This window comes from Lepidochelys olivacea (genome assembly GCF_965140295.1).
Source record: "Lepidochelys olivacea isolate rLepOli2 genome assembly, chromosome: 16".
NCBI lineage: Eukaryota > Metazoa > Chordata > Testudines > Cheloniidae > Lepidochelys > Lepidochelys olivacea.
In genome coordinates this window covers 403,970-416,339 of record NC_140426.1, presented here as the reverse complement: position 1 = coordinate 416,339, position 12,370 = coordinate 403,970, and positions in this window count along the sequence as shown.

The following is a 12,370-nucleotide window of genomic DNA, read 5'->3' as shown; positions in this document are numbered from 1 at the left end:
GATTAGGGGGCGGGGCTTCACTGACTAGGGGTCCTAAAAAGGTATCAGCCAGTCAGACAGCGGCACAGACAGCTGCATCGGCACAGGAGCTATCAAACAGAGCTGTAAACAGGGGAGTTTGAGTGGGAGTTCTGTTGGAGTAGAAGGTATTTGTGTGTGTTTGGTTTTGTATTGGCAGTATCCGTATGCCTATGGGCTTTGTGCTGGGAGAGAAGCTGAGCCCTGATTAGGGGGCGGGGCTTCACTGACTAGGGGTCATATAAAGGGAGCAGCCAGTCAGGCAGCGGCACAGACAGCTGCAGCGGCACAGGATCTAGCAAAGAGAGCTGTAAACAGGGGAGTTTGAGTGGGAGTTCTGTTGGAGGAGAAGGTATTTGTGTGTGTTTGGTTTTGTATTGGTAGTATCTGTATGTGTAGAAGCTTGGAAGGGCTTAGTGCTGGGAGAGAAGCTGAGCCCTGATTAGAGGGCGGGGCTTCACTGTCTAGGGGTCCTATAAAGGGAGCAGCCAGTCAGGCAGCTGCAGCGGCACAGGAGCTAGCAAACAGATCTGTAAACAGGGGAGTTTGAGTGGGAGTTCTGTTGGAGGAGAGGGTATTTGTGTGTGTTTGGTTTTGTATTGGTAGATACTACCAAAACAAAACCAAACACACACAAATACCTTCTCGTCCAACAGAACTCCCACTCAACCTCCCCTGTTTACAGCTCTGTTTGCTAGCTCCTGTGCCGCTACCTTTATAGGACCCCTAGTCAGTGAAGGCCCGCCCCCTAATCAGGGCTCAGCTTCTCTCCCAGCACAAAGCCCTCCAAGCCTCTACACATACAGATACTACCAATACAAAATCGAACACACACAAACACCTTCTCCTCCAACAAAACTCCCACTCTAACTCCCCTGTTTACAGCTCTGTTTGCTAGCTCCTGTGCCGCTGCAGCTGTATGTCCCGCTGCCTGACTGGCTGCTACCTTTATAGGACCCCTAGTCAGTGAAGCCCCGCCCCCTAATCAGGGCTCAGCTTCTCTCCCAGCACAAAGCCCCTCCAAGCCTCTACACATACAGATACTACCAATGCAAAATCAAACACACACAAATACCTTCTCCTCCAACAGAACTCCCACACAAACTCCCCTGTTTACAGCTCTGTTTGCTAGCTCCTGTGCCACTGCAGCTGTCTTTTCCGCTGCCTGACTGGCTGCTACCTTTATAGGACCCCTAGTCAGTGTAGCCCCGCCCCCTAATCAGGGCTCAGCTTCTCTCGCAGCACCTAGCCCCTCCACGCCTCTACACATACAGATACTACCAATACAAAATCACAGATAAATACCTTCCCCTCCAACAGAACTCCCACTCAAACTCCCCTGTTCACACGTCTGTTTGCTAGCTCCTGTGCCGCTGCCTGACCGGCTGCTACCTTTATAGGACCCCTAGTCAGTCAAGCTCCCCCCCTAATCAGGACTCAGCTTCTCTCCCAGCACAAAGCCCCTCCAAGCCTCTACACATACAGATACTACCAATACAAAACGAAACACACACAAATACCTTCTCCTCCAACAGAACTCCCACTCAAACTCCCCTGCTTACAGCTCTGTTTGCTAGCTCCTGTGCCGCTGCAGCTTTCTGCCGCTGCCTGACTGGCTGCTACCTTTATAGGACCCCTAGTCAGGGAAGCCCCGCCCCCTAATCAGGGCTCAGCCTCTCTCCCAGCACAAAGCCCCTGCACATACAGATACTGACAATACAAAACCAAACACACACAAATACCTTCTCCTCCAACAGAACTCCCACTCAAACTCCCCTGTTTACAGCTCTGTTTGCTAGCTCCTGTGCCACTGCAGCTGTCTGTTCCGCTGCCTGACTGGCTTCTACGTTTATAGGACCCCTAGTCAGTGAAGCCCCGCCCCCTAATCAGGGCTCAGCTTCTCTCCAAGCACAAAGCCCCGCCAAACCCCTACACATACAGATACTACCAATACAAAACCAAACACACACAAATACCTTCTCCTCCAACAGAACTCCCACTCAAACTCCCCTGTTTACAGCTCTGTTTGCTAGCTCCTGTGCCACTGCAGCTGTCTGTTCCTCTGCCTGCCCGGCTGCTACCTTTATAGGAACCCTCGTCAGTGAAGCCCCGCCCCCTAATCAGGGCTCAGCTTGTCTCCAAGCACAAAGCCCCGGCAAACCAATACACATACAGATACTACCAATACAAAACCAAACACACACAAATACCATCTCCTCCAACCAAACTCCCACTCAAATTCCCCTGTTTACAGCTCTGTTTGCTAGCTCCTCTGCCGCTGCCTGACTGGCTGCTACCTTTATAGGACCCCTAGTCAGGGAAGCCCCGCCCCCTAATCAGGGCTCAGCTTCTCTCCCAGCACAAAGCCCCTCCAAGCCTCTACACATACAGATACTACCAATGCAAAACCAAACACACACAAATACCTTCTCCTCCAACAGAACTCCCACACAAACTCGCCTGTTTACAGCTCTGTTTGCTAGCTCCTGTGCCGCTGCAGCTGTCTGCCGCTGCCTGACTGGCTGCTACCTTTATAGGACCCCTAGTCAGTGAAGCCCCGCCCCCTAATCGGGGCTCAGCTTCTCTCCCAGCACAAAGCCCCTCCAAGCCTCTACACATACAGATACTACCAATACAAAAAAACACACAAATACCTTCTTCTCCAACAGAACTCCCACTCAAACTCCCCTGTTTACAGCTCTGTTTGCTAGCTCCTGAGCCGCTGTCTGACTGGCTGCTACCTTTATAGGACCCCTAGTCAGTGAAGACCCGCCCCCTAATCAGGGCTCAGCTTCTCTCCCAGCACAAAGCCCCTACACATACAGATACCACCAATACAAAACCAAACACACACAAATACCTTCTCCTCCAACAGAACTCCCACTCAAACTGCCCTGTTTACAGCTTTGTTTGCTAGCTCCTGTGCCGCTGCCTGACTGGCTGGTACCTTTATCGGACCCCTAGTCAGTGAAGCCCCGCCCCCTAATCAGGGCTCAGCTTCTCTCGCAGCACAAAGGCCCTCCAAGCCTCTGCACATACAGATACTACCAATACAAAAGCAAACACACACAAATACCTTCTCCTCCAACAGAACTCCCACTCAAACTCCCCTGTTTACAGCTCTGTTTGCTAGCTCCTTTGCCGCTGCCTGACTGGCTGCTACCTTTATTGGACCCCTAGTCAGGGAAGCCCCGCCCCCTAATCAGGGCTCAGATTCTCTCCCAGCACAAAGCCCCTGCACATACAGATACTGACAATACAAAACCAAACACACACAAATACCATCTCCTCCAACAGAACTCCCACTCAAATAACCCTGTTTGCAGCTCTGTTTGATAGCTCCTGTGCCACTGCAGCTGTCTGTTCCGCTGCCTGACTGGCTGCTACCTTTATAGGACGCCTAGTCAGTGAAGCCCCGCCCCCTAATCAGGTCTCAGCTTCTCTTCCAGCACAAAGCCCCTCCAAGCCTCTACACATACAGATACTACCAATACAAAAACACACACACACAAATACCTTCTCCTCCAACAGAACTCCCACTCAAACTCCCCTGTTTACAGCTCTGTTTGCTAGCTCCTGTGCCGCTGCCTGACTGGCTGGTACCTTTATAGGACCCCTAGTCAGTGAAGCCCCGCCCCCTAATCAGGTCTCAGCTTCTCTTCCAGCACAAAGCCCCTCCAAGCCTCTACACATACAGATACTACCAATACAAAAACACACACACACAAATACCTTCTCCTCCAACAGAACTCCCACTCAAACTCCCCTGTTTACAGCTCTGTTTGCTAGCTCCTGTGCCACTGCAGCTGTCTGTTCCACTGCCTGACTCGCTGCTATCTTTTCGGACCCCTAGTTAGTGAAGCCCCGCCCCCTAATCAGGGCTCAGCTTCTCTCCCAGCACAAAGCCCCTACACATACAGATACTACCAATACAAAACCAAACACACACAAATACCTTCTCCTCCAACAGAACTCCCACTCAAACTCCCCTGTTTACAGCTCTGTTTGATAGCTCCTGTGCCACTGCAGCTGTCTGTTCCGCTGCCTGACTGGCTGCTACCTTTATAGGAACCCTAGTCAGTGAAGCTCCGCCCCCTAATCAGGGCTCAGCTTCTCTCCAAGCACAAAGCCCCGCCAAACCAATACACATACAGATACTACCAATACAAAACCAAACACACACAAATACCATCTCCTCCAACAGAACTCCCACTCAAACTCCCCTGTTTACAGCTCTGTTTGCTAGCTCCTGTGCCGCTGCCTGACTGGCTGCTACCTTTATAGGACCCCTAGTCAGTGAAGCCCCGCTCCCTAATCAGGGCTCAGCTTCTCTCCAAGCACAAAGCCCCGCCAAACCAACACACATACAGATACTACCAATACAAAACCAAACACACACAAATACCTTCTCCTCCAACAGAACTCCCACTCAAACTCCCCTCTTTACAGCTCTGTTTGCTAGCTCCTGTGCCGCTGCCTGACTGGCTGGTACCTTTATAGGACCCCTAGTCAGTGAAACCCCGCCCCCTAATCAGGGCTCAGCTTCTCTCCCAGGACAAAGCCCCTGCACATACAGATACTGACAATACAAAAACACACACACACAAATACCTTCTCCTCCAACAGAACTCCCACTCAAACTCCCCTGTTTACAGCTCTGTTTGCTAGCTCCTGTGCCGCTGCAGCTGTCTGTGCCGCTGCCTGACTGGCTGCTACCTTTATAGGACCCCTAGTCAGTGAAGCCCCGCCCCCTAATCAGGGCTCAGCTTCTCTCCCAGCACAAAGCCCCTCCAAGCCTCTGCACATACAGATACTACGAATACAAAACCAAACACACACAAATACCTTCTCCTACAACAGAACTCCCACTCAAACTCCCCTGTTTACAGCTCCGTTTGCTAGCTCCTGTGCCGCTGCAGCTGTCTGTGCCGCTGCCTGACTGGCTGCTACCTTTATAAGACCCCTAGTCAGTGAAGCCCTGCCCCCTAATCAGGGCTCAGCTTCTCTCGCAGCACAAAGCCCCTCCAAGCCTCTGCACATACAGATACTACCAATACAAAACCAAACACACACAAATACCTTCTCCTCCAACAGAACTCCCACTCAAACTCTCCTGTTTACAGCTCTGTTTGCTAGCTCCTTTGCCGCTGCCTGACTGGCTGCTACCTTTATAGGACCCCTAGTCAGGGAATCCCCGCCCCCTAATCAGGGCTCAGCTTCTGTCCCAGCACAAAGCCCCTCAAAGCCTCTACACATACAGATACTACCAATACAAAAACACACACACACAAATACCTTCTCCTCCAACAGAACTCCCACTCAAACTCCCCTGTTCACAGCTCTGTTTGCTAGCTCCTGTGCCGCTGCAGCTGTCTGCCGCTGCCTGACTGGCTGCTAGCTTTATAGGACCCATAGTCAGTGAAGCCCCGCCCCCCAATCAGGGCTCAGCTTCTCTCCCAGCACAAAGCCGCTCCAAGCCTCTACACATACAGATACTACCAATACAAAAAAACACACAAATACCTTCTCCTCCAACAGAACTCCCACTCAAACTCCCCTGTTTACAGCTCTGTTTGATAGCTCCTGTGCCGCTGCCTGACTGACTGCTACCTTTATAGGAACCCTAGTCAGTGAAGCCCCGCCCCCTAATCAGGGCTCAGCTTCTCTCCAAGCACAAAGCCCCGCCAAACCCCTACACATACAGATACTACCAATACAAAACCAAACACACACAAATACCATCTCCTCCAACAGAACTCCCACTCAAACTCCCCTGTTTACAGCTCTGTTTGCTAGCTCCTGTGCCGCTGCAGCTGTCTGTGCCGCTGCCTGACTGGCTGCTACCTTTATAGGACCCCTAGTCAGTGAAGCCCCGCCCCCTAATCAGGGCCCAGCTTCTCTCCCAGCACAAAGTCCCTCCAAGCCTCTACACATACACATAATACCAATACAAAAACACACACAAATACCTTCTCCTCCAACAGAACTCCCACTCAAACTCCCCTGCTTACAGCTCTGTTTGCTAGCTCCTGTGCCGCTACTTGACTGGCTGCTACCTTTATAGGACCCCTAGTCAGTGAAGCCCCGCTCCCTAATCAGGGCTCAGCTTCTCTCCCAGCACAAAGCCCCTACACATACAGATACTACCAATACAAAACCAAACACACACAAATACCTTCTCCTCCAACAGAACTCCCACTCAAACTCCCCTGTTTAGAGCTCTGTTTGCTAGCTCCTGTGCCGCTGCAGCTGTCTGTTCCGCTGCCTGACTGGCTGCTACCTTTATAGGACCCCTAGTAAGTGAAGCCCCGCCCCCTAATCAGGGCTCAGCTTCTTTCCCAGCACAAAGCCCCTCCAAGCCCCTACACATACAGATACTACCAATACAAAACCAAACACACACAAATACCTTCTCCTCCAACAGAACTCCCACTCAAACTCCCCTGTTTACAGCTCTGTTTGCTAGCTCCTGTGCCGCTGCAGCTGTCTGTGCCGCTGCCTGACTGGCTGCTACCTTTATAGGACCCCTAGTCAGTGAAGCCCCGCCCCCTAATCAGGGCTCAGCTTCTCTCCCAGCACAAAACCCATTCAAACCTCTACACATACAGATACTACCAATACAAAAACACACACAAATACCTTCTCCTCCAACAGAACTCCCACTGAAACTCCCCTGTTTAGAGCTCTGTTTGCTAGCTCCTGTGCCGCTGCAGCTGTCTGTTCCGGTGCCTGACTGGCTGCTACCTTTATAGGACCCCTAGTCAGTGAAGCCCCGCCCCCTAATCAGGGCTCAGCTTCTCTCCAAGCACAAAGCCCCGACAAACCCCTACACATACATATACTACCAATACAAAACCAAACACACACAAATACCATCTCCTCCAACAGAACTCCCACTCAAACTCCCCTGTTTACAGCTCTGTTTGCTAGCTCCTGTGCCGCTGCCTGACTGGCTGCTACCTTTATAGGACCCCTAGTCAGTGAAGCCCCGCCCCCTAATCAGAGCTCAGCTTCTCTCCCAGCACAAAACCCTTCCAAGGCTCTACACATACAGATACTACCAATACAAAAACAGACACAAATACCTTCTCCTCCATCAGAACTCCCAGTCAAACTCCCCTGTTTACAGCTCTGTTTGCTAGCTCCTGTGCCGCTGCAGCTGTCTGTGCCGCTGCCTAATCAGGGCTCAGCTTCTCTCCCAGCACAAAGCCCCTGCACATACAGTTACTGACAATAGAAAACCAAACACACACAAATACCATCTCCTCCAACAGAACTCCCACTCAAACTCCCCTGTTTACAGCTCTGTTTGCTAGCTCCTGTGCCGCTGCAGCTGTCTGTGCCGCTGCCTGACTGGCTGCTCCCTTTATAGGACCCCTGGTCAGTGAAGCCCCGCCCCCTAATCAGGGCTCAGCTTCTCTCCCAGCACAAAGCCCCTCCAAGCCTCTACACATACAGATACTACCAATACAAAACCAAACACACACAAATACCATCTCCTCCAACAGAACTCCCACTCAAACTCCCCTGTTTACAGCTCTGTTTGCTAGGTCTTGTGCCGCTGCAGCTGTCTGTGCCGCTGCCTGACTGGCTGCTACCTTTATAGGACCCCTAGTCAGTGAAGCCCCGCCCCCTAATCAGGGCTCAGCTTCTCTCCCAGCACCTAGTCCCTCCAAGCCTCTACACATACAGACACTACCAATACAAAAACACACACAAATACCTTCTCCTCCAACAGAACTCCCACTCAAACTCCCCTGCCTACAGCTCTGTTTGCTAGCTCCTGTGCCGCTGCAGCTGTCTGTGCCGCTGCCTGACTGGCTGCTACCTTTATAAGACCCCTAGTCAGGGAAGCCCCGCCCCCTAATCAGGGCTCAGCTTCTCTCCCAGCACAAAGCCCCTGCACATACAGATACTGACAATACATATCCAAACACACACAAATACCTTCTCCTCCAACAGAACTCCCACTCAAATTCCCCTGTTTACAGCTCTGTTTGATAGCTCCTGTGCCACTGCAGCTGTCTGTTCCGCCGCCTGACTGGCTGCTACCTTTATGGGAACCCTAGTCAGTGAAGCCCCGCCCCCTAATCAGAGCTCAGCTTCTCTCCCAGCACAAAGCCCGTACACATACAGATACTGCCAATACAAAACCGAACACACACAAATACCATCTCCTCCAAGAGAACTCCCACTCAAACTCCCCTGTTCACAGCTCTGTTTGCTAGCTCCTGTGCCACTGCAGCTGTCTGTGCCGCTGCCTAATCAGGGCTCAGCTTCTCTCCCAGCACAAAGCCCCTGCACATACAGTTACTGACAATAGAAAACCAAACACACACAAATACCTTCTCCTCCAACAGAACTCCCACTCAAACTCCCCTGTTTACAGCTCCGTTTGCCAGCTCCTGTGCCGCTGCAGCTGTCTGTGCCGCTGCCTGACTGGCTGCTACCTTTATAGGACCCCTAGTCAGTGAAGCCCCGCCCCCTAATCAGGGCTCAGCTTCTCTCCCAGCACAAAACCCATTCAAACCTCTACACATACAGATACTACCAATACAAAAACACACACAAATACCTTCTCCTCCAACAGAACTCCCACTGAAACTCCCCTGTTTAGAGCTCTGTTTGCTAGCTCCTGTGCCGCTGCAGCTGTCTGTTCCGCTGCCTGACTGGCTGCTACCTTTATAGGACCCCTAGTCAGTGAAGCCCCGCCCCCTAATCAGGGCTCAGCTTCTCTCGAAGCACAAAGCCCCGCCAAACCCCTACACATACAGATACTACCAATACAAAACCAAACACACACAAATACCATCTCCTCCAACAGAACTCCCACTCAAACTCCCCTGTTTACAGCTCTGTTTGCTAGCTCCTTTGCCGCTGCCTGACTGGCTGCTACCTTTATAGGACCCCTAGTCAGGGAAGCCCCGCCCCCTAATCAGGGCTCAGCTTCTCTCCCAGCACAAAGCCCCTGCACATACAGATACTGACAATACATATCCAAACACACACAAATACCTTCTCCTCCAACAGAACTCCCACTCAAATTCCCCTGTTTACAGCTCTGTTTGATAGCTCCTGTGCCACTGCAGCTGTCTGTTCCGCCGCCTGACTGGCTGCTACCTTTATGGGAACCCTAGTCAGTGAAGCCCCGCCCCCTAATCAGGGCTCAGCTTCTCTCCCAGCACAAAGCCCCTGCACATACAGATACTGCCAATACAAAACCGAACACACACAAATACCATCTCCTCCAAGAGAACTCCCACTCAAACTCCCCTGTTCACAGCTCTGTTTGCTAGCTCCTGTGCCACTGCAGCTGTCTGTGCCGCTGCCTAATCAGGGCTCAGCTTCTCTCCCAGCACAAAGCCCCTGCACATACAGTTACTGACAATAGAAAACCAAACACACACAAATACCATCTCCTCCAACAGAACTCCCACTCAAACTCCCCTGTTTACAGCTCTGTTTGCTAGCTCCTGTGCCGCTGCAGCTGTCTGTGCCGCTGCCTGACTGGCTTCTCCCTTTATAGGACCCCTAGTCAGTGAAGCCCCGCCCCCTAATCAGGGCTCAGCTTCTGTCCCAGCACAAAGCCCCTCAAAGCCTCTACACATACAGATACTACCAATACAAAAACACACACACACAAATACCTTCTCCTCCAACAGAACTCCCACTCAAACTCCCCTGTTCACAGCTCTGTTTGCTAGCTCCTGTGCCGCTGCAGCTGTCTGCCGCTGCCTGACTGGCTGCTAGCTTTATAGGACCCATAGTCAGTGAAGCCCCGCCCCCCAATCAGGGCTCAGCTTCTCTCCCAGCACAAAGCCGCTCCAAGCCTCTACACATACAGATACTACCAATACAAAAAAACACACAAATACCTTCTCCTCCAACAGAACTCCCACTCAAACTCCCCTGTTTACAGCTCTGTTTGATAGCTCCTGTGCCGCTGCCTGACTGACTGCTACCTTTATAGGAACCCTAGTCAGTGAAGCCCCGCCCCCTAATCAGGGCTCAGCTTCTCTCCAAGCACAAAGCCCCGCCAAACCCCTACACATACAGATACTACCAATACAAAACCAAACACACACAAATACCATCTCCTCCAACAGAACTCCCACTCAAACTCCCCTGTTTACAGCTCTGTTTGCTAGCTCCTGTGCCGCTGCAGCTGTCTGTGCCGCTGCCTGACTGGCTGCTACCTTTATAGGACCCCTAGTCAGTGAAGCCCCGCCCCCTAATCAGGGCCCAGCTTCTCTCCCAGCACAAAGTCCCTCCAAGCCTCTACACATACACATAATACCAATACAAAAACACACACAAATACCTTCTCCTCCAACAGAACTCCCACTCAAACTCCCCTGCTTACAGCTCTGTTTGCTAGCTCCTGTGCCGCTACTTGACTGGCTGCTACCTTTATAGGACCCCTAGTCAGTGAAGCCCCGCTCCCTAATCAGGGCTCAGCTTCTCTCCCAGCACAAAGCCCCTACACATACAGATACTACCAATACAAAACCAAACACACACAAATACCTTCTCCTCCAACAGAACTCCCACTCAAACTCCCCTGTTTAGAGCTCTGTTTGCTAGCTCCTGTGCCGCTGCAGCTGTCTGTTCCGCTGCCTGACTGGCTGCTACCTTTATAGGACCCCTAGTAAGTGAAGCCCCGCCCCCTAATCAGGGCTCAGCTTCTTTCCCAGCACAAAGCCCCTCCAAGCCCCTACACATACAGATACTACCAATACAAAACCAAACACACACAAATACCTTCTCCTCCAACAGAACTCCCACTCAAACTCCCCTGTTTACAGCTCTGTTTGCTAGCTCCTGTGCCGCTGCAGCTGTCTGTGCCGCTGCCTGACTGGCTGCTACCTTTATAGGACCCCTAGTCAGTGAAGCCCCGCCCCCTAATCAGGGCTCAGCTTCTCTCCCAGCACAAAACCCATTCAAACCTCTACACATACAGATACTACCAATACAAAAACACACACAAATACCTTCTCCTCCAACAGAACTCCCACTGAAACTCCCCTGTTTAGAGCTCTGTTTGCTAGCTCCTGTGCCGCTGCAGCTGTCTGTTCCGGTGCCTGACTGGCTGCTACCTTTATAGGACCCCTAGTCAGTGAAGCCCCGCCCCCTAATCAGGGCTCAGCTTCTCTCCAAGCACAAAGCCCCGACAAACCCCTACACATACATATACTACCAATACAAAACCAAACACACACAAATACCATCTCCTCCAACAGAACTCCCACTCAAACTCCCCTGTTTACAGCTCTGTTTGCTAGCTCCTGTGCCGCTGCCTGACTGGCTGCTACCTTTATAGGACCCCTAGTCAGTGAAGCCCCGCCCCCTAATCAGAGCTCAGCTTCTCTCCCAGCACAAAACCCTTCCAAGGCTCTACACATACAGATACTACCAATACAAAAACAGACACAAATACCTTCTCCTCCATCAGAACTCCCAGTCAAACTCCCCTGTTTACAGCTCTGTTTGCTAGCTCCTGTGCCGCTGCAGCTGTCTGTGCCGCTGCCTAATCAGGGCTCAGCTTCTCTCCCAGCACAAAGCCCCTGCACATACAGTTACTGACAATAGAAAACCAAACACACACAAATACCATCTCCTCCAACAGAACTCCCACTCAAACTCCCCTGTTTACAGCTCTGTTTGCTAGCTCCTGTGCCGCTGCAGCTGTCTGTGCCGCTGCCTGACTGGCTGCTCCCTTTATAGGACCCCTGGTCAGTGAAGCCCCGCCCCCTAATCAGGGCTCAGCTTCTCTCCCAGCACAAAGCCCCTCCAAGCCTCTACACATACAGATACTACCAATACAAAACCAAACACACACAAATACCATCTCCTCCAACAGAACTCCCACTCAAACTCCCCTGTTTACAGCTCTGTTTGCTAGGTCTTGTGCCGCTGCAGCTGTCTGTGCCGCTGCCTGACTGGCTGCTACCTTTATAGGACCCCTAGTCAGTGAAGCCCCGCCCCCTAATCAGGGCTCAGCTTCTCTCCCAGCACCTAGTCCCTCCAAGCCTCTACACATACAGACACTACCAATACAAAAACACACACAAATACCTTCTCCTCCAACAGAACTCCCACTCAAACTCCCCTGCCTACAGCTCTGTTTGCTAGCTCCTGTGCCGCTGCAGCTGTCTGTGCCGCTGCCTGACTGGCTGCTACCTTTATAAGACCCCTAGTCAGGGAAGCCCCGCCCCCTAATCAGGGCTCAGCTTCTCTCCCAGCACAAAGCCCCTGCACATACAGATACTGACAATACATATCCAAACACACACAAATACCTTCTCCTCCAACAGAACTCCCACTCAAATTCCCCTGTTTACAGCTCTGTTTG